The sequence below is a fragment of the Mobula hypostoma genome, chromosome 1 (assembly GCF_963921235.1).
Source record: "Mobula hypostoma chromosome 1, sMobHyp1.1, whole genome shotgun sequence".
NCBI lineage: Eukaryota > Metazoa > Chordata > Chondrichthyes > Myliobatiformes > Myliobatidae > Mobula > Mobula hypostoma.
In genome coordinates this window covers 137,080,296-137,098,539 of record NC_086097.1, presented here as the reverse complement: position 1 = coordinate 137,098,539, position 18,244 = coordinate 137,080,296, and the positions used below count along the sequence as shown (strand labels likewise).

General features: G+C 43.6%; 1 protein-coding gene across 5 annotated transcripts in view; it reads left to right on the top strand.

The window, feature by feature from the left end:
* col14a1a (collagen, type XIV, alpha 1a) overlaps positions 1-18,244 on the top strand; it is a 267,320-nt gene that overhangs the window by 91,385 nt on the left and 157,691 nt on the right. The window lies entirely within an intron of this gene.

Below are 18,244 nucleotides of genomic sequence, written 5' to 3'. Positions count from 1 at the left end.
GATGTGCCTTCTTCTTGGGGTATTGGCAATCAGACGTGGGGTAGATCAACCCCGATCCTGTTGAAGGGCAGGGCATACTTGAGGGGCTAGCTCCTAAATTCCAGAGTTCTCATCTGACAGCTCTCTCCTCCATATGTTTTCTTACCTTCATTTGTTTTCTGCTGTTCTCCTTGACCACTCCCTGTGCGAGCTGGTCCCATATTCTCACTAATCTCCAGGCGGGGCAGATTTCTCCCTAGTACTGACTACCCTTTATGCTTGAGCCCCTGTGTTGGTCTCCCTTCTCAGTTGTTAGCTTGCCAAACTCCTTTGGATTTTTGTAGACTCCTTTGGGTCCATTGGTCCACCATTTACACGTGGCCCGTCATATATATCTACACTGATCCCTCATTAGCTCTGTAGACTTCTGTGCCCTGGTGATTCACATGCTTGTCTAGACACTTCTTAAATGCTGTGAGATTCTCTACCTCCACCACATTCCAGATTCCAACCATCCTCCAGCTGAAAAACATTTTCACTCAAATCCCCCCTAAACACAATTCCACGCTCTTTACTCTTGAGCATCCCTACTATGGGAGGATTTTTATTTTCTTCTGAACCTATCCCCCCTCATAGTTCTGTATGTTCTATCAGGCCACCCCCTCAGCTTCTTCTGTGGGGGGAAAAAAAACAACCTGTCTACTTTCTCCCTACATCAGTGATGCTCAAGTCTGGACAAAGTCCTGGTGAATCACCTCTATACTCTCTCCCTTATGATCACATCCTTCCTATACTCTGGTAATTAGAACTGTGCATATTATATCAGCTGTGGATTAACTAATTGTATTGATAAAGTTCTAATGTGATGACTCACCTATTTTATTCTGTGCCACAGTCAATAAAATCAAGCATTCTATATGCCTTCTCCACCATTGTATCCAGCTCTGCTGCCTCTTTCAGGGACCTGTGCTCTTGTACCCTAAGGTCCCTCTGCACATCAACTATCACTTTATGCATGTTCATCCTACCCTTGTTTGACTTCCTAAAATTTATTACCTTGCATTTATCAGGATTAAGTTCCACTTGCCATTGCCCCACTCAACTTTCCAGCTAATCTCTAAATTGTTGTTGCCGCAGACAACCTTCATCCCTATCCACCAATCTTCATATCATCTCCAGACTGATTTATTGTATCTCATTACTCACATCCAGAATGTTGCCCTTGGCCTCCTCGTCCATGCAAGTCCAGTTTAATCATTCCCGATTTTATGAAATAATGTTCTCCAAAAAAAAATTTGTATTAGATTTAATGACTGAGTCAAAATTCTGTACATTGGAACTGTGAAGTTTTGCCATTTAGATGGAATTAACTCTTACAACTTGAACTGGTTAATGAACAAGCTGACACCATTCAATTGTAGGCAGTTATTGACTTTAGTGAGATATGTGCAAGGAAATTTCCTGTTTTCAATCTTTGGGTGATACTGTTTTCCACCAGCAGATAACATTATTTGGAAAAGGATGTTTTAGTTACAATGATATTTCTCCAGGCAATTAACAGGGATGAAGAAAAACATTTCCCTTAAGTGGGTTGGCAAGCATTGGAGCAGAGGCTGGGTTACACTTCAATGTGGTGCAGGTGTTACAAGGATTTGCCCCTTAGTAATAATGATCTGCTAGGCACAGGCAAAATCTGTATTTACCGACAAGTACCTTTATTGTCTCAGCTGAAGAGCACATGAATTCACACAACTGAGTATCTGCGTGCACACCTGTTAAGTTTCCCTGACCCTCCATGAACGGTCAAAGAATAGAAAAAGTAACGCTTAGGAAGGGAATCTACGATGCCCAGGTGTTCCTTGTGTTCCCAATCCAATCTCCACGTGTCCATGGGATACTCCATTTCCGCAATGTTTGCTCTCTACTTTGCATTCAAATCCTCTTTTTTTTAATACATTTTCTTTACCAGTTCAAATGTTACAGTTCTCGTTTGCTGTAGGCCGTATGACTGACCTTTGTCATCACTTTATCGGTTCTGGTTCAAGGCAGCATCCATTTATTGCCCTCTTCCACAAGTAACAACTGGCAATTTATGGCTCTTTGTTCTAAGTCGGTTATCAAACCAGTAACCAACTTGAATCACTCAGGGCAGACACCGACACCACCATTCACAAGCCTACATGTTATATCATAACTTCTTATTTGGAAATGATTTCTAGTCCAGCAGATTTCCTGGAGCATCATTGCCTCTACTTTAAAACATTGATTTAGTCAAGCAAAGCCAGTTCACAAAATTGAGGATGCAGAGCAGCTTCACAAAATGGCAACCTCCATTCCTTCAACCTCATGGCAAGAACAAAGGCAATTGGTTTGTCTATTCCACTACCCTTGATTCATTCAACTTCACCGATTTGTAGACTGTAGTTGGGGTAGACCAATGCAGCATAGATAACATGCCCTTTGGCCCAACCAGTCCAAGATGACCACAATGCCAGCTCAGCTAGATGCAGTTTCCTGCATACTCACCATCCTCTGCATGAAAAAGTTGCCTGCTCAGGACCTTTTTTAAATCATGTCCCTCTGACCTTAACCTACTCTCCTCCTCCCCCAGTTTGGGGCTCCCTTACCCAAAGAAAAGGCCGTTATACTGGGCACCTTATCATTTTAAATGCAGTCGCCGTTCATTTTCGTACGTTTCAAGGAATAAAGACCTAGCCAGGCCAATCTCTTCCCTGTAAGTAAAGTCCTCTAGTCCTAGCAATAGCCCCGTAAGGATCTAGCGTTCCATTCAGTGCTCCACGCTATATGAAAAACTGTTTTGGAGAGATTTGCTGGAGAAATTAAAGAGCAGGTTCCTCAGACATGTTCCTGTTCACTCAAGAACAAGAGGCTAAGGAGAAACCTGACTGCATTTCTAAAGGTGATTGGAAGGGAGGAAATCCAGAACAGGAGGTTACAACATTGCAACTAGGCCTACTTCAGGGGTGAAGCCCAGAAATCTGTTCTTATAAAGAAGTTGAGATCCGTTTAAAAGTAAAAGACTGACATTAGGATCTTAAGGGTTTTTAGAACCAAACTGGGCCACCTAGAACAAGAACACTGAACATGCTGGAAATTCTGGGCAGGGAAGAGAAACAGTCAACATTTAGGGCTTGAGGCCCTTCATTAGAACTGAAAAGGAGGGTCATGATGTTACTGTAAATGAGAAACAAGTTCAGGGAAAAAAACAATCTCCTCCCTTCCAAAATTCAGGGCTTTAAACCTACCCATTGCAAAATGTGATTTTGTGTGTGTGAAGATAATTGTTTGACTAAAAGAATTGAACAGTTATTAATCATCTTTCATAAAGTAATAACTTCCCAAAGATTTGGGTTTAGTCTGTGTTCTCGACAGCTGGTCCTAGTTGAGTTGAACCTTGTTAACTGCAGTCCCTTTGCTTGAAGGCAAACCTCTGGGTCAGATATTCTCAGCTGGATGAGGTAGTAGTCTTTACCGTCACTCCCGATGACCAAGTGGTACGTGTTCTGTTTTGTAACTTCAAAACATTAAACTAATTCAAAGGAAGACACGGGAATCCGAAATGTGGGTGTATCACGTGGTAGCAAGATGACAAATGCAATTCACATATTTATATATACAACCCGTGATAAATTATTTAAACAAACAAGAATGCTTAATCAATATATATGCAAGATTACTCAAATATTACTGGAGCATTAAACACAGACCAGGACAGATAAACTTCCTAGGTTCCAATCTGTCCTTTGGGAGGTTTCATTTTCTCTTAACATCTTTCTCAATAGGTCCAGACAATCGGAATGTCAAACAAAAGAGACTACAGAATGGTATGCAAAAAATGTTTCTGGCAAAAGGTTGTGTCAGTAGAAAGGGAGGAGATTCTGACAGAGAATACACACTGTCTTGGAGCAGATGGGGGATATGGTTTGTTTCTGCACTGGAAATGATTATAATAAGGCATTTAGGAAGGATGTGGTGGCTTTGTTGAAGGTGCCGTTGATGTTTACTAAGATGCTGTCTGGATTAGAGGGCATGGTGGAGGATTACAAGTACCTGGGGATACGAATTGACAATAAACTGGACTGGTCAAAGAACACTGAGGCTGTCTACAAGAAGGGTCAGAGCCGTCTCTATTTCCTGAGGAGACTGAGGTCCTTTAACATCTGCCGGATGATGCTGAGGATGTTCTACGAGTCTGTGGTGGCCAGTGCTATCATGTTTGCTGTTGTGTGCTGGGGCAGCAGGCTAAGGGTGGCAGACACCAACAGAATCAACTAACTCATTCGTAAGGCCAGTGATGTTGTGGGGATGGAACTGGACTCTCTGACGGTGGTGTCTGAAAAGAGGATGCTGTCCAAGTTGCATGCCATCTTGGACAATGTTTCCCATCACTACATAATGTACTGGGTGGGCACAGGAGTACATTCAGCCAGAAACTCATTCCACCGAGATGCAGCACAGAGCGTCATAGGAAGTCATTCCTGCCTGTAGCCATCAAACTTTACAACTCCTCCCTTGGCGGGGCAGATACCCTGAGCCGATAGGCTGGTCCTGGATTTATTTCATAATTTACTGGCATAATTTACATATTACTATTTAACTATTTATGGTTCTATTACTATTTATTATTTATGGTGCAACTGTAACGAAAGCCAATTTCCCCCGGGATCAATAAAGTATGACTATGACTATATGCAATCAGCAGAGGTTGGAAAAATGTGTTGTTTTCTCTGGAGTAGCAGAGGATGAAGGGAGACCTGATAGCTGTTTATAAAATTATGAGAGGTGTAGATAGAACAGACAGCCGTTATCTCTTTCATGGGGTCAAACTGCCTAAAATGAGAGAACATGCTTTTATGGCGAGGGAGGAAGTTTTTATTTTACTCAGAGTGCTGGGCACCTGGAAGGCACTGCTTGGGGTGATATTGGAAACAGATATAATCGAGGTGTTTAAGAAGCTCTTGTATAGGCATTGCAGGGAATGGAGGGATGTGGATATTGTAGTGAGAATGGATTAGTTAGCATTGAATTAGATTGCCACAACATTGTAGGCTAAAGGGCCTGCTCCTAGGCCGTACTCTTCTACGTTTAGACAATGAGCTTGTCGGGCATTCTCGTGGTAACTCCCATTCCCCTCATAATCCTGTCCTCTGCCTTGACTCCATCGAGGAAGTTCTGGATTCGCCATTTGATCCGTAATAAATTATACATGCCAGGTTAGATGCTGGTAGCTCCCCTGGGGTTTTCTCCCCAGCTGTCACTGCAGTAAAATGGGCCCATTCTGCACCTACCCTCCCCCTCCCCCTGATATGTCCACGGTTGCAATTTGAAAACCTTGACTCACTATTAGCCCTTAACTGGAGGCAAATCCCAGCTCTGTGCGTTCTGCTTGGAGCAGTCCAGTCTGTTATTATGGAGCCTCAGAAAACAGTCGCCAGCAACTTCTCCTGCAGAGGGGTGTGGGGAGCATTCCGCTGTTCGGGAGCTAACTCTGGTAGGAACTGGGACCTATGAGCAAGATGTCCTCATTGCCAGTATTTTCACTTGCCAATGCAGATGGGTGCAGTAAGGTGAATGGACTACCAGTCCAAGCAGTAACAACAGGACCTACGGTGTGTGTGAGAGTAAGAGGGACAGAGGCACACCAGGTTCTGTATTTGTATATCACAGCCCGGATTGCTTTCACAGGAGGGTAATTAATTATTGTGGAGAAACTCTTCAGGCCATTTGATGTAACCGTGAAAATCTTATTTGAAACTCTGTGATTTATTTTAATATTCTAATATTCACCAACATCCTCCAGAAGTGAACCACATACAGCTTTAATGTCCCACCAACCTGATGTGTGCAGACTTTACTAAACAAACCAAAGCTGTGTCCAAGCTTTCCTTGGATTCTTTTGGTTGAATGATTTCAGAAACTTTGTTTGGATTTTGACCATTCAATTTAGGTTTTATCCTTCAACTGGTTTTATTTTTTTTTCCCTAAAGTAGAAATCTGGCTTTACTTTTCCCCTCTACCCCTGGGAGTATTCAGTCAATCTTCATTAATGCATCTGGTACTTGTATGAGATTGGAACAGCAGAGATAAAACGAACCTTTCCCAGGCAGTGCCTTTGTAACTCTCAATCACTGCTTCATTCAGGTTCTGAATCCACTGGAGACCATTTTACATTCGAGAAGTGGTTAGTTCTGAAGATTTTGTAGTTTGAGCCTAAAGGTCAAACTTTATAAATCCTAACTGGAAGGAAGACTTTATATAGCCTTTAAATTAAAGCTAGCCTGTAGGATTATAGGGGCTATTTTAAAGCAGAAATCATGACAGTTGATTTACAGAAAGGAAGACAGCAGACAGCATCGTGTAAAGCAAACTTGTTAAATGTTCATTCCAGATGTTGAAAGATAAATGTTGGCCCAGGGACAGATGCATGCACACTTTAACACCTCATCCTAGAGATGGCACCTCTGACTGTGTGTTACTTAGGTGGTGCTGCACTAGGAGTTTTAACCCCGACCCTGTGCTTGGAATCCTGAAGTGGGACTTCAATCCATGATCCATGAACATTGCTCAATGACCAGCAGCTTTGCTTGGAGGACAACTTCATATTCAGCACCTAGTTTGGGTTCCTCAGGTGGGTTTTGGCAAATTAAATACAAATTCCATAATCAAAGTCAATTTTATTGTCATTTGCTTAATTACATGCATATGCAGATGCAATGAAAAATTTGCAGCAGCATCACAGGCAATGTGGCATCAAATTAGATATAACTTATACACTTCTTTAACAAGGAAGTGCAATTAGAACTAAAATATCTATTTCAGTGTAAAGTGGTCAGGCTGTGGTGATTAGGATTTTGTCAGTTGGTTCAAGTACTGAACAGCTGAAGGGAAGGAGCTGTTCTTGAACATGGTTGTATGGAACTTCAGGCTTCTGTGCCTCCTGCCAAATGGGAGTCCCAAAAAGTGGCGTGTCCCGGACAGTGGGGACTTTGATGGAATTTGCTTCCTGCATGTACTACTGATGGTGGCGAGGGAAGTCCCCATGATGTATTGGGCAGAGTCCATTGCTCTCTTATGTTGCTGTACATTTGAGATCACCATCTTGGGATGGAAAAACTCAGTGTGAGCGATAAGCCAGTGAGTGGCCCATACCCACAGAACTCCCGCATGCTAGACCTTCCCTTGCCTTGGGTGGGTCCCAAACAACCAACTTGCACCAGGAGGCTGCCTGCCACCAGATCATTAAGATGCAGCGTATGGTATTTCTAAGTGTAACTAACAAGGAAGCACCAATCTCTTTCTGGAATGAATCCCATTACATTATAGGGAGGCAGCAAAACACCCTGGAAATAGTGGAAATTGTGATGGGTTGGGACACTTTTTTTCTTCCAAGATGATTTGTAGCGAGGAGCGGGAAATGTCATGGTTATGTGAGGACCTATTGAGTTGATAATTTTATTCAGAAGTGTAGAAGACTAATGCTTCAGAAGCTGGTCTTTTTGGCCAGTCTGACCCTTACTGAGGTTTCTGGCTGTTTAAAAATATAAATGATAGGATGGGGATGTATCCCTTGGATTGGTAAATTGACTTATTATTGTTACGATTCCTAAGATACAATGAAAACCTTTCTATATCCTCCATATGCATCATTTCATCACATCAATAGTACAAAGGAAAATGAATGACTGCAGATTGTAGTGTTACCGTTGCAGAGAAGGTGCAGTGCAGACACGCAATAGGATGCAAGGGCCAAAATGAGATAGATGGTGAGGTTAAGAGTCTATCTTATCTTACCAAGGGACTGACTGTTCAGTAGCCTTATAACAGTAGGATAGAGGCTGTCCTTGAGCCTGGTGTTACATGTCTTCAGGCCTTCTTTAAAATCTTCTGCCTGATAGGACAGGGGAGAAGAGCAGTGTGCGAAGGGTCTTTGATTGTGTTGGCTGCTTCATGGAGGTGTAGATGAAGCTGTTTTCCATGAAGCACTGAACTGTGTCCACCACTCTCGGGAGTTTCTTGAGGTTTTGAACGGAGCAGTTGCCATAGAGTGAGGGTCCAACCCCAGAAGCTTCTGGTTGCAAGCCATGCAAGAAACGGCATTGCTCCTGCACGATGTTGCCCGGGAAACTAAACTGCATTGTTGCACGGAGCTGCTGCCATTGGTCACTCTGAGAGCAGCATGTTTTTACAGTAGCAATACTACTTACAGAAAGTAGTGCTTGGAGCACCACTTGTATTGATCTCTTTCAGGAGTCTCTATCCTCAAACTGCCGCAAGATGTCAATGTGACCCCCCTCACCAGACCCATGCCAATATTCCCCCTAAGGTGTGCACACGCACAAATCTTTTGCTACTAGCGCACAAAGGAATTTAAACTGTGCACAAAAGATTGTCACCCTCTACCTCATTAGCATGTAAAGTATATTTCACGAATGCACGCAATTGCATTTCCTTTTCTGGTTTCTGATGTGGATGGTGTTGACAACGTGGAGTTTACAATGATTTGTCTGCAGATTGTAGAACTGGCTTATTTATACTGTTTTTATTGAAGAAATTATTCATTGCGCACTTGCAGTTGTCACCGGGCAAAAAATTGCACAGCGCAAGATTTTTGTGCACACTGGTCGTTACAAAATGGAGGGAATATTGCCTGTGGCCAACCCCATCTCCTGGTCAGGCCTCTGACTACCTGCTTTTTCTTCACCCAATGTGGAACTGTTTCCAGGCTCGTGTGATTTGGGCGCGACTACACTTTGCGGTAGTTCCATGAGCGATTGAACAGTTCCTTGAGAAATTGACTGTGTGACAGTCCCCTGTGTTACCTACCTAACACAGATAGCTCCCCTGTTCATTGCTGTGAGGAAATTCAAGGCCTTTAATTTGATGAAAGACAGTTTTGAGAAAGATTATAAAGAGGGAGGAATGTTACCTTCACAACGTTAGTAATTGTGTCTCAAAGGTCATAAATCTTGTACTACAATGAAAGTATGGAATTTAATAAATATTGGTTATGGCTTTGCTACTGAATAGCAATTATCTCTCGTAATCCCCCAGGGTCCCCTATGTGTATGATTGTAAATGTTATAACAGTCAGAGGGAACATCTTAAAATAACATTTATTGTGGAATGCCCAGTTGGTTGGATTTAAGACATGATTTACGGTGGAGCTTATCAAAGGGTTTAACTCTGTATGTGCTGAGGTTTCTTTCATGATTATTGTCTTAATTACAAAGTGTTGGGAGGGAGCATAGGCAGATGTTCACTTGCTTTGAAGGAGCAACGCCTTTGGGATAATGTAACGTTAATTTGATGGAAAGTACTGAGCATAATTTCCGTCTCATTAATGTGTGCTGGAATAGATCTTTAAAGAAATACAATAACAAGCGAGAGGAAGGAAGTGAAGGGGTACTTGCTTTGCCTTTCACACGTTCAGGAGGTCCCACAGTGCCATAAGCTTCCTACACTAGAGACGGCTTCTATAATTCATTTATCACATGCAAATCAAAGCATGCAGTGAATTGTGTCATTTACATTAGCAACCAGCACAACCTAAGGTTTTGCAATGTGGGGGATTTCAGCCTACAAGTGTTGCCACATTTTCTAGAGCCAACATAGCATTCTCGCCATGTACACAGCACAAACACCTTATCTCCGTCCTTCCACACACACACACACACACACACACACACACACACACATACACACACACTCCTCTAACCTCAGGACTGGCTTTCTTTGGACCACCACCCTCCAGTGTACTCGCAGATCCAGGGATTTTGTCAACAACCCTTGAATTCCAGACTTCTCATCGACCTTTGCACTTTGATCTTTGGTATTGACCCCACGATTTGCCAGTGAGGACCCTGAACTCCAGACTCGCTGATGATGGAACCCTGAACACTACATGAGTACAGTGAGGTACAGGTACAAGGAAAATTGTGTTTGTGGCAGCATCATAGGTGTGCAGGTACGGACACCACACAGAATACAAATTGCACAGAAATGATACAAGACAATAAAGAGAAGAAAAATTTCCAAAACAAGAAGGCATTAGTATAAAAAGAAGCACAATCCATACTAGTGCGAGAGGTGGTCAATAGTGTTTTTTTGCTGAGCTGGGTTAAAGTTGTACAAGCTGATTCTAGAACCTGATGGTTGTAGGAAGGTATCTTTTCCTGAACCTGGTGGTGTGGGATTTCAGGTTTCTGTATCTCCTACCTGATGTTAGCAGCAAGAAGAGCGAGTGACCCTGATGGTGGGGATCCTTTGTGATAGATGCCTCCTGTAGATGTTCTCAGCGGTGGGGAGGGCTATGTTCATGGTGGACTTGGATAAGTCCATTATCTTCTGCAGCTTCTTGTGTTCCAGTGTGTTAGAATTGTGGAACAGTGAAATATGAAACGTGAATGATCTAACTATGGGTCTTGTCTGTCTCACGCCCTCTACCTCTTGGCCGGTTGCAATATGGTGATTCTAAGTGGAAGCCTAATCTAGCAATCAGGTAAGTATAGGATCCTACAGCCATCATCTCATAGCAGGGCACGGAAGTTCTCCTGAGTCTAATAATTATCCCTCAAACACTTTGCTCTGCTTATTAAAAAAACTCAGGTAGTCATGTTATAGTTCTGCTGGCCTTGGGAGCTTGGTGCGTGCATAGATTTCCTGCAATACCATAATGACTTATTTCACCTATGAAGCATTGGACAATCTGATGATGTGGCTCATGCTGCAGAAGTGCACATTGAAATCTACTGAATATTGAATGGCCTAGACAGAGTGGATGCGGAGAGAATGTCTCCGATGGTGGAGGAGGTCACAGAATAGAACGTAGTCCCTTTACAGCAGAGATGAGGAGGAATTTCTTTAGCCAGAGAATGGTGAATTTGTGGAATTCATTGTCATTGATGGCTGTGGCGGCCAAGTCATTGTGTATGTTTAAAGAGGAGATTGATAGGTTATTGATTAGTTAGGGTGTCAAAGGTTACAGAGAGAAGGCACAAGAATTGGATTGAGAAGGAAAATAAACCAGCCATGATGAAATAGCAGAGCGGTCTCAATGGGCCAGATGGCCTAATTCTGCTCCTATGTCATATCATCTTTATATTTAAAAGCCAGAGATTCTGGATGTAGGGTGTTCAAAAGCAGCCATTTTTGGAGGTCATGTTGTAACATTTTCTATTGTATGTTGCACTCTTTAACTTTTGCTGTTTGCCTTGGACGAACTTGATAGAATGCCAGCAGTAGATGAGATCGGGAATGAGAGGGGCACAGTGTAGAGGGGTTCTTAGGTTTGAACACTCTGGGCAGTTCTCAACAGTGATGTCCCTTCTGACACAGCCCCAACCCCTCAGGAGAATGGACGTCTTGGTTCTCTGGAACCAGGCAGATGAGTGCAATCCATTAAGACAGCGGTGTCTGCTTCACCTCATCGATGCTGAAGGAGTGACCACCTCTCCTCACCAATGTCTTCCCTGTTCCTCTGCCAACTACTTTGTCCAATGGCTGCTTAGGGCTCCTTTCTCTTCTGGCGTTTTCACCCCCTTGTTCCTCATACAATGCAGTGAAGCTCCACTTCAGACTGAGTGCTGGCAGGAAGAATTTCTGGGAAGAAAACCAACCCATCCTCCTGTTTCACTCTATTTTGTAAGGAGAATTATTTGAAGAGAGTAATCTATACACCATAGATCAGGTGACAGTGCTTTGAAATACTGTAGATTCTATTTAATTGGGACAGCTGCTACACTTAAAAAACAAAAGCTAATTGAGAAAATAGACAGGATTCCCTTTGCTTGTTTGGAACACTACGCCCGTTAATTGGGACAGGAGACTGCTGCTGAACAAGTTTATAACTTGGGTCAGTTGTGTGCACTTGCGAGGCTGTTAGACACTACACCCTGCTTAGAGCAATCAGCTTTTAAATAGCATCAGTTGTGTGTGTTTATGTTCAAAAAGCAGTGATTTTTGTCACCGATAGTTGGTGAGAAATAAGCAGAACGATAATTTAGAACTATTTTGCTCACTGTGGTTTCAAATATTCAGGCTCAGAGATACCAAGAATAACCAGGCGTGAAAATGAAGCGATTTCACTACTTCAACAAGTTAGGAACTATGAAAAATTTGAAAGTATCAACCATCATCTTGAACGTTACAAAGAAAACAAAGATTTAGAGGATGCAATTCATTGATAGCATTGTATGAAGGCAGTCCTTTATCTGCATTAAGTGTCTGTGCTGAATTTACTGTCAAGCAAAAAACACTGGATAAATTACTCTGCTGATAACTATTAGGAACTAATGCATAGTTTTATCATACTGCAGTTGTATTGGTCGTCTTCTAATTAGTTCTGTTTTAAATTTACATACATAATTTGTTTCTCTTTTTTATACCTTTATATTATTTCCATGAAGCTTTGGCTAACTGGGGCAGCTACTTAATTGGGCCAAAATGTATTGGCCCCAATGTGTTCCAGTTCACCGGAACCTACTATAACTGGAATTGGTATGTTACTGTCGCCTGTACAGTGAGTGATTGCAGACATCCCACCTCTCCCTGAAGTTCCGGGAGTCTCCTGCATGTCGGTAGTGGCTCCCTGTCGCCCGGAAATTATATACAATATCCCGGAAATAGATTTATTTGAGAGGGAGAGGGAGAGCAAGCATCCTGATTGGTCTCTCTTCGCGCTAAGAGTCAGGCCGCGAGGAAACAATATGATTTGGCAACATGAAACGATATGAGTCAGCTGCACCTTTCCTCATTCCTTATCACGCACTGTTGAATTTGAACACACGCGAGGCCATCAGTGACCCGAGACGTGCAAAGGAATGGGTCCGTGACCCATTTGTGAATGTCCCTGGTGAATCATCCATTTCAGCGCAGGAAAAAGATCAACTCCTCGAGCTTGCAAATGACGACAGGCTGAAAAGTATGTTTGACATAACTTCCTTGCCGGCATTCTGGATCAAAGTCGAGGCTGAATATCCTGAGAAAGCTACAGAAGCACTGAAAACGTTGCTTTCATTTCCAACATATCTCTGCTAAGCAGAGTTTTCTGCAATGAATGCAACGAAAACTAAATTGTGGAATAGACTGGACATAAGGAACCCCATTCGAGTATCGCTGTCTCTCATCACCCCTCGATAGGACCGTGTTGTTGCAAGAAAACAAGCCCAGGGCTCCCACTGATTCAGCGATATTGGTGTGTTGCAATGATTTTATATATTCATACGGGGAAAATATGCGCTGTGTGTTTAATATCCAAATATTACTTAAAATGTTATGATGCGATTGACTTATCACCTATATTCCGGTTGTGATTAACACCCCCGCCCCCGGTCGGCTGGTCCGCAAGAATATTGTCATTATTAAACCGGACTGCGGTACAAAAATGATTGCGGACCCCTGCTAAGTAAATCTATCAGTTTTCTCTGTGGGCTTTACAGTCAACCTCAAAAATAATGACAGTGATGCTTGCTGCACTGTTTGCGACAGTGACTTTTCTATTGCCCATGGTGGGTTAAAATGTAAAAGACATGTTGAGGTGAGTTTAACAGGTGTCATTCGTTCATTAGCATAGCTAACATTATTTAAACTAGCTGGCTGGCTGCTAAGGAGCTAAGCTATTGATGTCCTACGTGATGAGGCCAAACTCCCTGTAGACTTGCTTAAAGTTGTAATAGAATAAACATGATAATATAATATAATATAAGTACATACTTTAATGTCACATTTTCTGCATATACCCAACTTGGTTTACAGATTAGACAAAATCACTAAACAAAGTATTACATACCTTGGAGGACGACGGAGGTGGGGGGGGGGAGGGGATATGGGGTTGTGGGGGGCTACCTCCCTGAAATGGATTTTTGCAGGGTGGGATGTCTGTGATTGGCGTAGTCACTTTTCTCGTGACCGCAAGACACTGTCGGACATTGTCAATGTGAAATTCTGCAAGAGTGATTCACTGATTTCTGGCAGATGGGAGGGCAGACAGTGTGGGAGCTGTGTGGCCTTGGTCACAGTTAGGACTAGGCCTTAAGCCACAGTGTCACTTGTTTGCAATCGTCCGGGGGAGGTGTTGACATTGGACACTTCACCAAATTACCGGGGCGGTGTGCCGTGGCATCCAAGCTGGAGCTGGTGTTACACCCTAGTGTTCACTTGGCAAAAGACAAGCCTATTGTTTTCAACTGCAGACTGCTGCAACATTCATGGACTCAGGGTCTTGGATTTATTTTTGTGTGCGTGACGGTATTTCACCAATATTTTATGTGTTCATTGTCTTGTGTGCTGTGTGTGCCTTGTGGGTATGACTGTTTGTACTGTGTCTTGCACTTTGGCCCCAGAGTAACGCTGTTTCATTTGGCTGTGTTCATGGGTATTCATGAATGGTTGAATGCTAATTGAACTTGAATTTGAAAAGCGTGGTTTTGCAAGCCATTGAATTGAAAACACAAGTCCATTGAGGTAGTACAAGGGAAAAGCAATAACAGATTGCAGAACAAGAGAAAACCTGCAGTTGCTGAAAATCAAAGTAGTAAACACAAAAAGCCAGAGGAACTCAGTGGGTCAGGCAGCATCTGTGGAAGAGAGTAAGCAGTCGACGTTTCTGGCTGAAATCCTTCATCGGGACTGGAAAAAGACATGAGATCACCTCTTTTTCTAGTCCTGATGAAGTGTCTCGGCCCGAAATGTCGACTGACTACTCTTTTCCATAGATGCAGCCTGGCCTGCTGAGTTCCTCCGGCTTTCTGTGTGTGTGACTAGATTGCAGAAGATAGTGCTACAATTACAGAGAAATGCAGTGCAGGGTCATAATGAGATATATCATGAGGTCCTATTTTCATCTCTATGTATAGGAGGTCTGCTTAAGTCTTATAACGGCAGTCTTCAAGCCAGGTGTTGTGTGTTTCGAGGTTTTCAAGATAATCAAATGTTAAGCAGTTCAGGGTGAGGTATTCCTGTATGACAAGGATCCGAGAAGTAATAAGGTTTTGGTGTAACGCTCTGCTGAATGAGGCGTTTGGTCCTGAGCTTCAGTATTTAATAGATGGACTGTAGCAGATCACAAAGGTTCTCTGCTACCCTCCCCATCTCCTGCCAGCTGGGAGGACAAAGGCAGCAGATCTACCCCATTATAATGGGAAAATCATAACTGTGTCCAAACTGTGGATCTCTCTGGCCTGGAGCACTGAGGAGGCACCTTCACCAGAAGCGCTGCTGTGTTTGATGAACGTATCTCACCATTCCCCAACTCCCTCCCCCATGACTTCTCGAGGGCAATTAGGGATTGGCCATAATTTCTGACCTTAAACGTGATGTAGATGAACAAAAACATCTCTAAACACAAGAGATTCTGCAGATGCTGGAAATTCAGAGCAGCAATCATAAAATGCTGGAGGAAATAGCAGGTCTGGCAGCATCCACGGAAATGAATAAACCATCGACATTATGGGCCAAAGCCCTTCATCAGGACTTCAAAGGAAGGGGGAAGGTTCCAGAGGAAAAAGGTGGAGGGAGGGGATGGAGGACAAGCTTGAATGTGATAGGTGAAGCCTAGTTGGTGAGGAGGATAAAGGGCCAGAGAAGAAGGAATCTGATGGAAGATTGGAGTGGACCGTGGGAGAAAGGGAAGAAGGAGGGTCACCAGGGAGAGGTGATAGGCAGGTATGGAGAAGAGGTAAGAGGCCATTGTGGGGAATAGAAGGGGGGGGAGGGGAAAAGTAAGGAGAAGTTACCAGAAGAAATCAATGTTCTTGCCATGAGGTTAGAGTCTACCTAAAAGGAATGTGAGGTGTTACTCTTCACCCCGAGAACAAAACAATGGCGTTAGGAATTAAGATGGCAGGCCACTGAGGAATTCCACTTTCGGCAGATGGAGCAGATGTACTCAATAAAGCATCCCCCGAATTTTTGTCGGGTCTCACCATTGTAGTGGAGGCTGCATCAAGAGCACCAGATACAGGTGTTGACCCCAGTAGATTCGCAGGTGGTGTTGCCTCACCTGGAAGGACTGTTTGGGCCCTGAATGGAGGTAGGGGAGGAGGTGAATGGGCAGTGGGCAGGTGCAACATTTCTATTGCTTGCAGTGTTATGTGCTAGGAGGGAGATTAGTGGGGAGGGACGAATGGACAAGGAATGAGTGACCACAGCAGAAAATGGAGGGAAAGGGGAACATGAAGATGTGTTTGGTGGTAGGATCCTGTCAAATGAAGACAGTGGAAGTTGCAGAGAAGTGACGTGTTGGATCTGGAGGCTCAGGTGGTGGTAGGTAAAAATGATCCCTGTGTTCTCTGATTGGTTCATTTACTCTTTTTACATTTGACCTTCCTCAAAATAGTGAAAGATGCAAAATAAAATGTTCTACACTAATTATTATCGCAAAAATAATCCCAGTGTGGAAGTCCCAGAACTAAATTTACAGAGCAGTCTCAATCTCACTGACGTACTACAGGTTCAAAGGGCTGAAATGCCATTCTGTTCCTATCCCAATACAACAAAACTTCTGTGCGTGTGATTTATTCTTAGATTGAAATTACAATGAGCTGTCACATCTTGCTGTGTGTGAAATATTCTGCTTGGGTGAAACATGACATTAAGTCTGTTGTTTTATTTCTGCAGATCTCCCTTTCCCTATGCAATGGGAGTGAGAAAATCCAGGCACAGTTAGGGTGCATTGGTGAGACTGTGGATTGTAAATCTCCTCGAGGACCCTCAGTGAACAGTGAGATGCAGCAGTTCTGATGTGCTAAGTGGCCAGGGATCCCGTCGTTCAGGAGAAGTTAATGAAGCTTTGTTATACAGGACTCGAGATAGATTGAGATGAGAAAATCTCCAGAGGGTGGAAATCCAAGCAATGCACACAAAATGCTAGAGGAACTCAGCAGGCCAGGCAACATCTATGGAAAAGAGTAGACAGTCGTGTTTTGGGCTGAGACCCTTCATTGGGACTCAGACCAAAATGTCGACTGTTTACTCTTTTCTGAGTTCCTCCAGTATTTTGTGTGTGTCGTTCAAGATAGATTAGTTTTGTTTATTAATCCTGCGGAACAAAGGCCAAGATGGATTGGCATCAGTTAAGCAGCACCTTACATCTGTCGAGGAAGGAGGAAGAAACTCTCCCCTGATTCATGGAAACACACTGTAAACATCAAGCTGAAAACCTGCTGTGGTTTGGACTACTCATTCACTTGATAAGCAAAGAAATTCTGCGGAAACTGGAGGAACTCAGCAGGTCAGGCAGCATCCATGGAAATGAACAAACCGCCAACATTTTGGGCCATGCCCTTCTTCAAGATGGAAAGGAAAGGTGGGGGGGGGGGAGATTCCAGAATGAAGAAGGTGGGGGTGAGGGGAAGAAGGATAGCGAGAAAGTGATAGATGAAGCCAAGCAGGTGAAAAGGTAAAGGACTGGAGAGGAAACAATCGGATAGGGGAAGAGAGAAGACCATAGGAGAAAATGAAGGAGGAGGGGCACCAGCAGGAGTTGACTGGTAGGTGAGAAGAGGTTAGAGGTCAGAGTGGGGATTAGAAGAAGAGGGAAAGGGGAGGAAAAAACGTTTTACTAGAAGGATAAATAGATATTCATGCCATCAGGTTGGAGACGGCTACACAGGCGGAATGTAAGGTCTTGCTCTTTCACCCTATGGGTGGCCTCCTCGTGACACAAGAGGAGGCCACGGACAAACATATCAGAAGGGGAATGGAAATCGGAATTAAAATGTTTGGCCACTGGGAACTTCTGATTTAGGTGGATGGAGCGGAGGTGCTCGACGATGTGGTCCCTCAACTTACGATGGGTCTCACCAGTGTAGAAGGAGGCAGCATCGGGTGCTCTGGATACAGTAGAAGATTCCAGCAGATTCGCAGGTGAAGTGTTACCTCACCTGCGAATCTGCTGTTTGGGGCCCTGAGTGGAGGTGAGGGAGGAGGTGAACGGGCAAGTGTAGCACTTTGGCTGTTTGCAGGGATAAGTGGTGGCAGGGAGATTAATGGGTAGGGACAAATGGACAAGGGAATCATGGAGAACGCAATCCCAGAGGAAAGCAGAGAGTGGGTGAGTAAAGATATGTTTGGTTGTAGAATCCCTTTGAAGATGGCAAAAGTTGTAGAAAATAACCCGTTGGATGTGTAGGCTCATGGGGTGGTAGGTAAGGACAAGAGGAACTCTAACCCTGTTAAGGGAGAGAGAGGATGGGGTGAGCACTGATGTCCGGGAAATAGAGGAGATGTGGATGAAGGCAGCATGAAT